Source organism: Silene latifolia, chromosome Y (genome assembly GCF_048544455.1).
Source record: "Silene latifolia isolate original U9 population chromosome Y, ASM4854445v1, whole genome shotgun sequence".
NCBI classification, from domain to species: Eukaryota; Viridiplantae; Streptophyta; class Magnoliopsida; order Caryophyllales; family Caryophyllaceae; genus Silene; species Silene latifolia.
In genome coordinates, this window is record NC_133538.1 from 401490096 (window position 1) to 401504562 (window position 14467).

At 38.2% G+C, this 14467-nt stretch overlaps 2 pseudogenes; both read right to left on the minus strand.

Moving 5' to 3' along the window:
• LOC141636897 (28S ribosomal RNA) overlaps positions 1 to 42 on the minus strand; it is a 3154-nt pseudogene extending 3112 nt beyond the window's left edge.
• The window catches only part of LOC141632201 (aspartate aminotransferase, mitochondrial-like), a 134191-nt pseudogene that overhangs the window by 30350 nt on the left and 89374 nt on the right, over positions 1 to 14467 (minus strand).

Here is a 14467-nt window from a genome sequence, read left to right on the forward strand (position 1 = left end):
AAATGATAAGGTTCAGTGAACTTCTCGCGACGTCGTCGGCGGCGAACCGCCCACGTCACCGCGATCCGAACACTTCACCGGACCATTCAATCGGTAGGAGCGACGGGCGGTGTGTACAAAGGGCAGGGACGTAGTCAACGCGAGCTGATGACTCGCGCTTACTAGGAATTCCTCGTTGAAGACCAACAATTGCAATGATCTATCCCCATCACGATGAAATTTCAAAGATTACCGGGCCGTCGGCCAAGGTTATAGACTCGTTGAATACATCGGTGTAGCGCGCGTGCGACCCCGAACATCTAAGGGCATCACAGACCTGTTATTGCCTCAAACTTCAGTGGCCTGGAAGGCATAGTCCCTCTAAGAAGCTAGCTGCGAAGGAGGCCCTCCGCATAGCTAGTTAGCAGGCTGAGGTCTCGTTCGTTAACGGAATTAACCAGACAAATCTCTCCACCAACTAAGAAATTGAACCCATAACGAAATTGAACCCATAACGAAATTGAACCCATAACGAAATTGAACCCATAATAAATGACCCGCATCCATAGCTAAGAAAAACCCGGGTATAAGGGGTTCATTCAATTTAATACCCACTTTCAACCTTAGATAATCATGTTCAGGGACCACATCAAAAGGTTCTATAAAGCAATGATGACTAAGTAACTTACCTGCCACTCTAGCCACATCCATTGTCAGATACTCAAATGGTAACCCACATAGACGGACCCAGACCTCAGCATAGGGGAATCTGACTGTCCTTGTAACAGTGTCAGGGAACCAACGAGCAAACACCATAACTGCGCCATCAATGGTAGCAGTGTTTCATTCCAGCAAACCCTCCTTGTCCTCCACATCCTCACAATGAAAAACATAAATTTCCCCCATTTTAAAAGCTTTAACCCTTGCCTTAGTATTCCATTTCTTCCTAATGACCTCATTCACCATTTTAGTTTTAAACAAACGATAGTCAACGAGGAATCCCAAGATACACTTTCCCCAGAACTCCATTGATTGCCCCAGATGAGCTGGATCCACATTCATCACACCCCCGACCTAGGAAAGCGCCAGAGATTAACGTGTAGAGGGTTCCTTTGTTGAAACTTTGCATTCGGATGTGATTGGTGGAAGTTCTGATGATTATAAAAATTCTGCTGAACATCATTATTCTGAGGATCACCATTATTCCCCTCAGTAGTGTTCCCAAAACGCCCAAATTGATTTTAAAAATTGATTGGATTTGATCGAAGATTTTTTATGTGTTTAAGAAAAAGGAGTTTATACACGATTGATGATATTTTGATAATGAAGGATTTGATGGAGAAGAGAGTCCCATTATTCCTATATATAGGATGTAATGGAACCCTAGTAAAATCAACCCAGATAACGCAAACGTTTCCTCCCAATCCCAGAAAAGCAACAGTATGATTAAAAGTAATTACTCAAGCCACCAAAAAACCTAAACCCCCAATTAATCCTGCAGCAGAGCAATGATGGAGGAAGATTAGGCATTTTTTACGAACGAAATTCCCAGAAAAGCAAACTTACAAATTTGATTCCCCGGCATCCAATTAAATGCCCTTCCCATTAATCATTAGGTAGATAATAAGAAGATTTTGGATAGATATGAAGAGATTAATCATAAATAGGCTTTTCAGAAAACATTAGGGATAGATTAAGACCCAATTGATGAGAAGGATTGTATTGTTAATCGTGATGAAAAGCTCCCTTTTTTTGGGAGAAAAGCTCTCCTGTTTTTTTAGAGAGTGATAAAGCTAAAGTCGTATCACCAATATCAAAATAAATCTATCTCAGTACTAACAAAATAGCTAGTGGTAAGACAGATATCGAATCCACAGGGAGACGGTAATAATCAGTTTGCTAATATTTAAAGTGTCTTAAAGGTAACAATTTCTGGGGGTTTTGATTTGTTTGTTTTCTACCAACTAATAGCAAGTAATTAAATGATGTATAACAATAATATTAAAGAGTCTTGGATTCCGGTTCATTAGGTCAATTATATGGGGCTCCTTAATTAATTGCTAGGTCAATCAAATTATCTAAGGTCACAGGATTGATTAATTCTATTATGTCCTTTAGATCAAGTCTAACATGCAATCGCTAATATTAAACACAATCTATTTGATTATCACATCCTATATTAATTCTAACCATGTCCGTGAAAGTATTAATTCGCTACACTAATTATCAATTCAGGTCTAAATCAATTAATTAGAATAAGAACAATAATCAAACGATAATTCATGTGATATTACTAGCAATCAATTAATATTCCCTTTTCTAATAAACCTAGATCCCCTTCATCCTAGATGAAAAATTTAGCTACTCATATTGAATTCAACAACAACAATAAAGATGGATGATAGCATAATTAAAGACATAAAATAATAACAATCAATAAAAAACATAAACTTGAATGATTAATTAATGAAGAATGATTAGTACCTTAATAATTAGCAAGGAAAGATTAAGAACAAAATACGAATCCAAAATATGTTTCTAGCCGTCTAAAAGTAATAAAAAGCATCGTCAAAACATAAACTCTACGAGTTTAGAATATATAATACAAACAAGACGTGTTTTAGGAAAATACGGAAATAAGTCTATCAAGGAGGTTCCTCGATCGAGCCTTCACGCTACTCGATCGAGGACGGTTACTCGATCGAGCCCACTTTCTACTCGATCGAGGAACCAGAATTCCCAGCTTGATTTCTTCTTTACTTCTCTTCTCGTGTTCAAGTCTCCTCATTTCTCGTGCCAAGCTTCATATATTCCACTATGCCATAACCACAATGCTCATCTTAACTCGATTCACCTCGTAATGCGTCATTTCTGCATTAAAACATAAAGTAGCGGCAGTATCGACAATTCACTATAAAAGGCATATAAATGATATAATAGGCACGAAAACGATATATAAATAAACATAAAAGAAGTTATAAAAGCGTATATAAAAGTGATACATCAAACTCTCCCAAACCAAACCTTTGCTTGTCCCTAAGCAAAGCAATCAAACCAGAGCAAATGTCAAGGCACATACAAATTCCAGCTACCCATATCTATAACAAAGTAATGACTAAAAGATTGTGCCAATAAAACAAATTCAAAGGCACGGGTAATAGATTAACGCAGCTCAACTCAAGATATGACATGATACCGAGACTCAGCCAAATACTTTTCAATCTTGCAAGAATATTTATTTGGATTCTCGCGGTTTCACTCATGCACTCATAAGGGGTGAGATATATGTAAGATAGAAAGAATAAAGTCACTCACTCAACTTATGAAACATGCATGCAATCTAATGTGATAGAAATTTCTCCAACTAGTACGTATTCAGAATAAAGACCAAGTACATGTATCAAGGACAATAGAGTGGTAAATGGGCAAGGGTATAGAAGTGGTTTGTGCCGAAACACGTATGGATATGTGAGGCTAAGACGGTAGTCGCAGCGCTAAACCAATAACCAAATCTAATAATAATAATCACAATCATCCCAACTAGAGAAATTATCTCAACTTTGACAACATATGAGAGAATATAAAGACTCTCTAAAAGTGCATTAGACTCTAGTTTATACCACTTATGATCTCCTAACAAAACTGATGAAGAAATTCTCTAATTTTTCTTTTCTTCTTTTTCTTTCTTTTTTTTCGGAATTTTCTATTTTTTTTTTCTTTTCTTCTTTTTCTTCTTTGCTTCATAATTCTCTTTTTTTGTTCAACATAGGAGATCAACACAATTGCTAGCAAAATTTAAGCTACAACCCACATGACATAAATGTCCCAATCCCAACCAAAGTAGCTAAAATAACATGAGACTCAAACAACTGCGACTTTCCCGAAAAGGTGGGCAAATTCTAGATTGTAGCTATGAAATAGGATATGAAATGGCTACAAGGTTCAAACGGGCTAACAAAACAAGGTAATGTATGGCATATTTGAACGATAAGAATCGCCTTTCCTCATGTACTTAATCATATGAACGCGCAAAAAGTTAAGAAACTAATGTCACACTTATGCAGTTTGATATTACATATTCCACAAGAAGACCACACTCTTTAGCCTAAATAACAAATGAGACCAGTTTATTAATGTTCCTGGCCTAGGAAGCTCTAAAGATCTCAGAAATTTAAGTGGTTTACCTACAAAATATTGTCAAATTTACTCGGCATAAGGCATATTGTGACGGTCAAGACTTGAGTTATGAGCTTTGTTTATCATAGCTAACATGTCAAAGCAATGTACATGGATAACTTAATGGGATTCAAATGCAAAGACAAAGCAAATTATCATCATTGCTATACAATTCACCAAGACTCGACCTAAAATAAATAAAAACATGTTTTTGTATTTTATAGATTTTCAATTTTTTTATGGATTTTTAATTTTAAAGCACACAACAATAAAAAAAACACACAACTGAAATAAATCACAAAACAGAAATAAATACTCTCCTAAACCTAAATGTCACTGTGTCCTCATTGTGACGCCTACAACATATCAATCACACAGAAAATCCAGCAACCTAAAGGACACTACTAACAAAGGGAAGAGGAAAATAAGAAATATAATAAACTAAATACAAGAAAGGATAGTACCAGCTGTGTAGCAAAAGCTCCCCCAAACCAGCTGGAAAGTGAGGGATGTAGTGACCAGCTGTCACTACTGCGCTCCATCATCATCATCATCATCATCAAGGCCAGTATGGATGGCCTCATCAAACCCATCAATCTCCTCAAACATAGCCTGCAACTCAGGATCATGAATACGGCCTCCACGACCACCTCGTCTACCACGGCCGCTAGCACGGCCACCACCAGGAAAAGCTGCTGCAGCAGAAGTAGAAGCTGCAAACTGGCAAAATGGCCCTCTCTGAGAAATAGGAACACGAACATCCTCTGGAAATATGATGTATCACTTTTATATATACTTTTATAACTCCTTTTATACCATTTTATATACCGTTTTCGTGTCTTTATATCGTTTATATGCCTTATTTCAGTGAATTGTCGATATTGCCGCTACTTTATGTTTTAACGCATAAATGATGCATTACGAGGATAATCAAGCTAATATGAGCATAGCGGAAATGGCATAGGGGAATACACAGAGCATGGCATGAGGAACGAGGTAGCATGAAGGCTAGAAGTGAAGAAACGAAGAAATCAGTCTGTGAAGCTAGTTCCTCGATCGAGTCCCCTGAAGCTCGATCGAGTAATCGTCCTCGATCGAGTCCACCCAGGTTCGATCGAGGAACCTCTCTGGCATATTTATTTCCGGATTTTGATAAAACAGTTATTTTTTATTATAAATTCTAAACTCGTACGTTATTATTAGGGTACGCTTTATTTGCTTAGAACAGCTAAATACTCTCTAGCTTTAATCCTTCCTTGTTGCTACGGTATTAATCTTTCTTCAATAATTATTCATTCAAGTTTATGTTATTCAATTATTGTTCTTATTTCATGTTTTCAATCATGTCTTCAATTATCATTATTGTTGTTGTTGCTTTAGTCATGAGTAGCAAACTCCCTCATCTAGGATGAAGGGGATCTAGGTTAATTAGAAAGGGGGAAATTGATTAATTGCTAGAGAAATCGTATAAGTTATCGTTTGATTGTTCTTCTTCTTCTAGTTAATTAACTTACGCCTGAGTTGTTAATTAGTGTAGCGAATTAATGCTTTCACCGACAGGGTTAGAATTAATATAGACTGCGATAATCAGATAGATTGTATCTAATTATAGCGATCGCATGTTAGAATCGATCTAAAGGGCATAAATAGAATCAACCGATCTTGTGACCTTAGATAACTTGATAGATCTAGCAATTGATTAAGAGACCCCATATAATTGACCTAGTGAACCGGAAATCCTAGACTTTTATTATCATTGTTTTAAACCTTTTTAATTACTTGCAATTAGTTGGTTAGATAACAAACAAAACAAACCTCCAAGAAAACGGTAACCTTCAGATGATTTAAATATTTACAGACTGACTATTACCGCCCCCTGTGGATTCGATACCTTTCTTACCACTAGCTATTAGTGTTAGTTTTGAGATAGTTTTATTTTGATTTGGTGATACGACTTTAGCCATATCAAATTTGGCGCCGTTTCCGGGGAGGCAACAGTTGTTTAGTTTGTTTATGTTTATTTTGTCTTTTTGTCTCAGGGAACTTAGTTCCTTGAGACCGTTCTCACACTTTTCTTGTTAGTTCCGTGTATGCCCAGGTCGAATAGGTCCAAGATTGTTCCTTTTTATCCTGAACCAGAAAAGACTTTTCGCTACAGACGGAAATTTAATTAAGAAGTGGGTCAAGTAGAAGACTTGAGTATACTTGACGTCGAGACGGCGAGCTCAGCACAGTCGGCCGATCAGTCCTACACAGAGGACGAAATTCCCGCGACCGAAATTCCAGTTGACACTCCTACTCCTCAGACTACCATCATGCCTACTCTAGCCAGTCACTCCGAGCCGACATTAGCTTCCATCCCAAGGATTTAAGCTGCCCACTACTGACAATGGAACCTTCGAAATTCGCCCATATTACATCAATTTGGTGGAGTGAAATTTATTTGGAGGGACAACTACTGAAGATCCTACTACACATATGGAGAATTTGTCACCTACTGCTGTTCTATCCCGTTAACTGCTGGAGGTACACAAGATCAAGTAAAGCAGGTGCTTTTTCCTTTTTCACTGAAAGATGGAGCTGCTGAATGGTTGAGGGACTTAGATATGGCAGACGAGGGGATTACTGACTGGAATACTTTAGCTCTTGCCTTCTACAGGAGGTACTTCCCACCTCAGAAAACTAATGCGCTGAGAAGTCAAATTACCAGTTTCAAGCAAGGAGCTACTGAAGATTTGAATGAAGCATGGACTCGCTTCAAACGGTTGGTTCGATCTGTTCCCCATCACGGTTTCCCAAAGTGGTTTCTTTGCAACCAGTTTTATAACGAGTTGTATGACGACCATGGTGCCTTATTGGATTCATCAGCTAATGGAAGGTTTCAGGACAGCACCAACGATAGTAACGCGTGGAAGTTGATTGATCAGATTGCCACCCATACCGCTAAGTATGGAAATCCTAGGGGAAGCAGGCGAGGGATTGAGGGAGATGGTGCTCTTGCTGCGCAATTGGAGACTATTTCTGCTCAAATTGCTGAGATAAAGACTACTCAATCATTGGGTAGTAAAGAGAGAGTTAATGCTATGACTCAACAAGTAGAGGAGTCTTGTGCTAGGTGTGGTTTAGACGGTCACAATTCAGCCGAGTGTTTGAGCACATTGGAGCAGGTTAATGCCTTTCAGTCTTAAAGACAAGGTGCACAAGATACACCCTTCTCCAATTTTTATGATGAAAGAACGAAGGAACACCCTTTACTTCAATGGTCAAGTCATAATGTGCAAAACCCGCAGCAGCAACAACCACAAAAGAATGTTTATATTCCTCCCAACAGTCGTGGTAATCAACCTAACGGAGGATATCAAAGGCAAGTTCAAGGAGGTCAGCAGTTTAACAATTAATATAAACAACCTCCTCAACAAACTCCTCAACAAGCTCCGAACAATGAGATGGCAGAGTTGCGTAATCTTTTGCAACAAACTTTGTCAATGCAAAGCAGAAGGCTCTCAAATTTCTCGAAATGATTGCCCATAATAAGATGCTAGATAAACAGGTGGCTCAGATGGCACTTCAAAATCCATCAAAAAAGGCCGGGGGTCTTCCTCCTCAAGGTAAACAAGGTCACGAGCAAGCTAATGTTATTCAGCTGAGGAGTTGTACCACATATGCAAATTCCGACCTTCAAAGCCATGATAATGATGTGCCCACTGCTGATGATGAGGTACCTTATATGCATCCCAAAGGATTGGGTAATTTGAAGCTTAGTGAAGATGAGAAAGAAACTGACGAAGTTGAAACACGAGCTGACGATAAAAGCAAAAAGAACGAAAAATTTGAACCTGCAAAAGTTCCTCGATCGAGTCAGCTCAGGCTTGATTGAGGAACCAGTGTGCTCAATCGAGTGACATCAAGGCTCGATCGAGGCACCTCCTTAGCAGACGACGGTGTTTCAAAACTTGATTCTAAGGTCAAGCAAGCCGAGCCCATTACTATTGCACTACCTTTTCCTCATCGGTAACAAAAATCTAAGCTGGACAAGCAGTTTGGTAAGTTTATGGAGGTCGTGAAGAATTTACAGGCAAGTGTTCCCTTCACTGAATTAATTACTCAAGTGTCGGATTATGCAAAGTTTATGAAGGATATTTTGACAAGGAAGAGATCCTTTGAAGCGGTGGAAACTATTGCTTACACTCAGAAGTGCAGTGCCATGCTGCCAATCAATTCACCACCTAAATTAAAGGACCCAGTGTAATACTACGGTTTTATGAGTCTCTGGGTACTCTATCTAGTGGGCCTTACTCTATAGAGTAAGGGTGTTTTGAGTTACGAAACAGTAGTCTGCTTGTAGGGTACTCGATCGAGTAGCCTTTGCACTCGATCGAGTAAGTGGCACTCGATCGAGTACGTTAGTTACTCGATCGAGTAGCTCGGTTGACGGGTAATATTTTGACGGGTTTTGTTAATGACACGGATTAGTATATATTTTATATCGTCTTCTTCCCTAAACACTTTTCATAATTCTAATTCACTCAAAGGATGTTTAAAACTACGTTGTTCTCTTCATCCACGCTATTGACAAATCCCAGAGCTTGAGAGGTCGGATTTCATCGTTCTTTGTGTCCTTGTGATCCTTGCGTTAAGGATAAGATCTACATACCAATTTTATAGCATTTAATTAACTTTGTTTAAACCCTAATTTGGGGGATTGGGGGTTTTTATGGTTAGTTGTGCTAGTAGTAATTATGTGATCATGTGATAAAAGGAGGATTCGTAGAGGAGAGGTTTTGATACAGCTGTTGAGATCGTCTGCTTGTGTTTGCATTCCAGGTAGGGTTTTACCTACTCGGTATTAGTCACATAATGTGGTTTGTTGTTGATTTTGATTGTTGTTAAAGTATCGTATTTGCATTGTGACGGTTGTTGGATTTGGTTGTTGTTGATTGTTGTTGATTGTATCTGTCTGTGTTCTTCGGGGTGCGTCGCTGGCTAAATGGAGTCACTTGCGGGAGTGGATTCACGCCCATGATTTGCCTTCTGTGGAACCCTCCACAGAAGGGATGTGCACATTAATGGATTTGGGTTTATCGCTCGATGGAGATGAGCAGGGCTTAGGTGGGAACGTTGCGGTCCCCCATCAAGCGGCGAGGAGTACTCGTTGCGATGGGTACTCTGGTAGGGCTACACACTTTAGTGTGTAGTCAGTATTGAGGAGTTGGTGATGGAGTTCGGGTTGATGTGACAATTGAGCTGTGTTGATTTCTGTCTTATTGTGATTATATAATTGTGTGATTAGTACAGACCCTGTCTTTGTTTTATAAAACTGTCGTGATCCATTCGGAGATGGTGAGCTGTTGTTGAGCATGTTTGATATGGTGCTTATGGGATAGCTGGGATGAGTCATCACTTGCAGTTAGAAGAGTCTTCTGTTGTTGTCAGACATTTTGTTTCGTTATTAGGCTTTTGGTTTTTAGAAGAGTCATCAGTTTGGTTTCGGATTGTAATCACTTAAACTTTATTACTATTTAAATTATATTTCGTTATTGTCTTTTGATTATCATTGCCTCGGGAAACCGAGATGGTGACATTCTTATACCTGAGTGGTCCTGGTAAGGCACTTGGAGTATGGGGTGTCACACCCAGGAAGTTTTTCTATCCCTTGTCATATTGTTCATCTTGCTAATAGTAAAGCTCTTTGTGATCTAGGAGCTAGCGTCAGCGCCATGCCTTATTCTATTTGCAAGAAATTAAATATGGGTCAGTTGACGGTTACTAATATGACTTTGTAGAGGGCTGATAGATCTGTTAAACACCCATTGGGGGTGTTAGAGGATGTTCCCGTTCGGATTGGAAAATTTTTCATCCCCGTAGATTTCGTTGTCTTGGACATGACTGAGGACAACCAAATCCCTATCATTTTGGGTAGACCGTTCCTTCACATTACGGGGGCCGTTATAGATGTTAGGCAAGGGAGATTGACTCTAGCTGTGGCGGATGATACCATTATTTTTAACTTAGAAAAAGCATTAAAACATCCTATGATAGAAGAAACTTGTCATAGTATAGATGTTGTTGATTTTAATATTGATGAGTGTCTTCCTATATGCTTGGACAGGGATCCTCTGGAGATTGCCCTAGTTTTGGATTCAGCTGATCAGACGGGTTCATGGAGTCCAGAAGTTCATGAGATTGAGAGGCTACTAACTGGAGAGGAATGCCCCCATCAGAAGGTATACAATTTGGGTATTGCACCAAAGGTAACTGAGGTAAAGAAACCTGAACAAAAACCCCTTCCTTCTCATCTTAAATATGAATTTCTTGATGACTGTGAAATGAATCCCGTAATTGTCAATGATAGCCTAACTGAAGGTCAACTATCTGCTTTGTTGACTGTTTTGAGAACTCAAAAAAGGCCATTGGGTATAGCATTGATGATTTGAAGGGTATTAGTCCTGATTTTTGTATGCACCGTATTCACTTGAAAGAAGGCCACAAGCCTAGTGCACAGGGATAGAGACGACTAAATCCTCCAATGCAGGAGGTGGTAAGAAAAGAGGTACAGAAATTGCTTGATGCTGGAATTATTTACTCTATATCTGATTTTAAGTAGATCAGTCCTGTCCAAGTTGTACCCAAGAAGGGGGGGTACCACAGTAGTTAAAAATGATAAGAATGAGTTGATTGCTACTAGACTTGTTACAGGGTGGAGGATGTGCATTGACTATAGGAAGTTGAACACTGCTACTAAGAAAGACCACTTCCCACTTCCTTACATTGACCAAATGTTAGAGACATTATCCTGTCATAGTTATTTCTGTTACCTAGATGGCTACTCCGGTTTCATTCAGATACCTATTCATCCTGATGATCAGGAAAAGACCACTTTCACATGTCCATATGGTGTCTTTGCTTACAGGAGGATGCCCTTTGGTTTATGTAACGCTTCTGCTACTTTTCAGCGTTGTATGATGGCCATATTTTATGATTACATAGAGTCTATCATGGAGGTCTTTATGGATGATTTCAGTGTGTATGGTACTGATTTTGATGTTTTCTTGAGAAACTTGACTAAAGTTTTGCAGCGATGTGAGGAGAGCAACCTTGTTCTCAACTGGGAGAAGTGCCACTTCATGGTTACTGAAGGGGTGGTACTCGGTCACTTGGTGTCAGGTAAGGGTATTCAAGTGGACAAAGCTAAGGTTGAGGTTGAAGAGTCTATTGATCCAAAATACTCAAGAGGGGGGGGGTGAATTGAGGATTTAAAACTTTTGAAAGCTTTTTCGATTATGTGTGTATAATTGATTATTTAAAGTTTATTGATTAAACTTTAACTAATCAACTAATGGAAGTAAACGAAATAAATGAAGCAAGCGAAAGAACGAAGAGACACACGGTTTTGAAGTGGTTCAATTTCACAAGTCGAAACCTACGTCTACTATTCTCGATTAATAAATTTAGTACCTTTCTACGGATTACAAATTTACTAACCCAACTCGTACAACTAACTCTAGCTGTAACTCAATGAGTACCGTTAAATACTCGAGTGACTAACTTACGCTAATAAGAAAGCACTAATGATTCTAACAAAGGTTCACGTTAATGAACAAGTTAAGAAATCAACTAAGCACTATTATCTTATAACGATAAAATAAGAACAAGTATGCGAGTTTTAAAACACACGACCTTTCAAAATAACAAAACGGTTTTTCTTGGAAAACCCACGGTTTGCTTTGCAAAGTTGAAATCAATTTTTATGCTTCAGGTCTCTTATTTAGATGTTGTAAATAAAAAATTATTTATAGGGAAGGAAGGAGTAGGCTACACGGTTTTTACACAAACCCTAATAGCCGAAATAATAAGATATAAAAGCAAATCATATCTTCTTATTATCTCTTTCCTAAAAGCCTTAAAAGATAATAAAGAATATTCCAAAAGATAGAATATAATCTATTCAAATATTATCTTTACTATAAATTCTAAGATCATGATAAGATTTCTAAAAACAAGAATATCTTTTATCATAAACAAATATATTAAGTAGGATACATAAGATATGTAAAGATATTATTATAAGATAAAATTTTTACCTAATATATCCTGGGTAACACGAGATGTCACGGCTCATATGCCTCGTGACTCGTGCAAACCCTAGTCTTAAAATATGTGATGCGTGTCTTTTATATGATGTTTTACACCTCATTTTACACGCATTTCAGAGCTCATTTGTGTAGTTTATGCTACTATTCTCCCTATTTCCGTCTAATTTCGTGTTTTTGTACATTATTGCAGAAATGTGAAGAATTCAACGGAAATTGAGCTAAATCTGTCCCCGAGTATCCTGCATTGCATTTGACGTGAAGAATTCACTTAAGGAACGAGCTTGGTGCGCCTTTCAAGGCCCAAAAGACAAATCCACGAGATTATAGAAGCCAACAATCAGCTACTTCAGTCGATCGACCAATGCCTTCAGTCGATCGACCAACCTGCGGGTTCCAGAAGCTACTGCATGTATACTGCAGATCAGTCGATCGACCGGTCACCTAAGTCGATCGACCACACCGCTACTTCAGACGAGAATTAAAAGATCGAGGAAAAGCAAGCCCATTGTGTTTAGGTTTTGATAATAAGTGCTACGCATATTTTCTATATAACGTAACCTAGAACATCAAGTCATTCATTCAGTTTTTATCAGTTTTACTTCATAAAATAATTAGGGTTCTAAGTTGTTGGGAATTTTTATACAATTTATCTTCGTTCGGTTTCTGATTCTTGCTCTGCAATTTCGGTACTCTTCTGCTCTTAATTTAGTTCGCTTTATTATCGTTTGTAGGAGAGAATTGCTAGTTAGTTTCCCGAAACCATAATTATCGTTTTATGTTAATCATCTGTTTAATCGTTTCAAGCATGAATTCAGTAGAATTACTAGTCAATTTATTCATTGTTGTTATTCTTAGTATGAGTAGCTAATTTATTCGTGCTAGGATGTAGGGGAATTATAGTGTAGGCGGCACTAGAATTAGGGAGCCCTAATCGCATGTTGGTTGATCGACCACCCTACCCGGTCGATCGACTGACCACGTGAGGTTTACCTTCGTTTTAATTGATTTAAGTGTTGTGTTTGACGAATCGAATGCATGCGACTAGTTGAATGCTTAATATATGACTGACCCATTAGATCGAAAGATAGGGAAAGTTGTTAGATCACCAATTAAAATGACTAAACTATGCTGAGATCGAAAGATAGGTAAAGTTTAGATTATAAATCACTTTTTAGGACGAAAGTCAGTATTAGTGATATTAGGGACTTGTAGCGAGATCGAAAGATGCTATTTGTTAAGAGTGGACCGAGAGGACCTCTTGTTTTCCCGCCTCATGTGTTTGATTTAGACCTGCTTAGTTTGCTGCCGCCGAAACTATAGTAAACCGACCATCCTTGCACCCCTTTAATATCTGTTTTTATCCGTATTTTTTAGTTTATTATCTTTTATCGCCTTAGCTATAGATCAAATCAACTCAAAACCCCCCACATTTCTGTTACCCTTAGACCGAAATTAAACAACTAGAAATTACGTCTGCCTCTCTGTGGATCGACCCGACTGCCGCTAGCTATAGTTGTAGTTGGAGATTATAAATTTATTTTTGACACCTCACGACGGGTATCAAATTTAGACGAACTCCGTCTTCACATACTTCTTGAATGAATCTTGAACCGTTTGATCTTTGAATAAAGGCTTGAACTTTACATGCAATTGTCATAATCTTCTTTGTTGCTCGTAATAGGTTAATTCTAAAACACTTAACAAACGATTACATGCAACAAGTATATAAAATGTAAAGCACTTTGACATCATCAAAACATAAACATATAAGCTATATGGTTCAACAAATTCCCCCTTTTTGATGATGGCAAGCCTCCTAGAAATTGTGACTAAGTGTGTAGTTCCCCTTCAATATAATACCGTTATCTTGATAATAAAGATTAACGCAAGATCAAAACGATTTTTCAAAAACCGAAACTTTAAGGACTTTAAGAGACAATTGGTCTTGACAAGGAGCAAGCTTAGGTAGATGCTTACTATAGACGTTCTTTCCCCCTCTTGACATCATCGAAAAGCTAAGAACAAATCAAAAATGACTAGAATAATATAAGACGAGACAAGAGATAAAACGTCATAGGGAATAAAAATAACACGCAAGACTATAAGCATCCAAAAGATAAGTATCATACAAACTTAGGAATTAAACAAGTTTAAGCCAAAATGGGCCGAATGAACACATGTCTAATGAAACACTTGGGCCATAACCACAAGTGCATTGC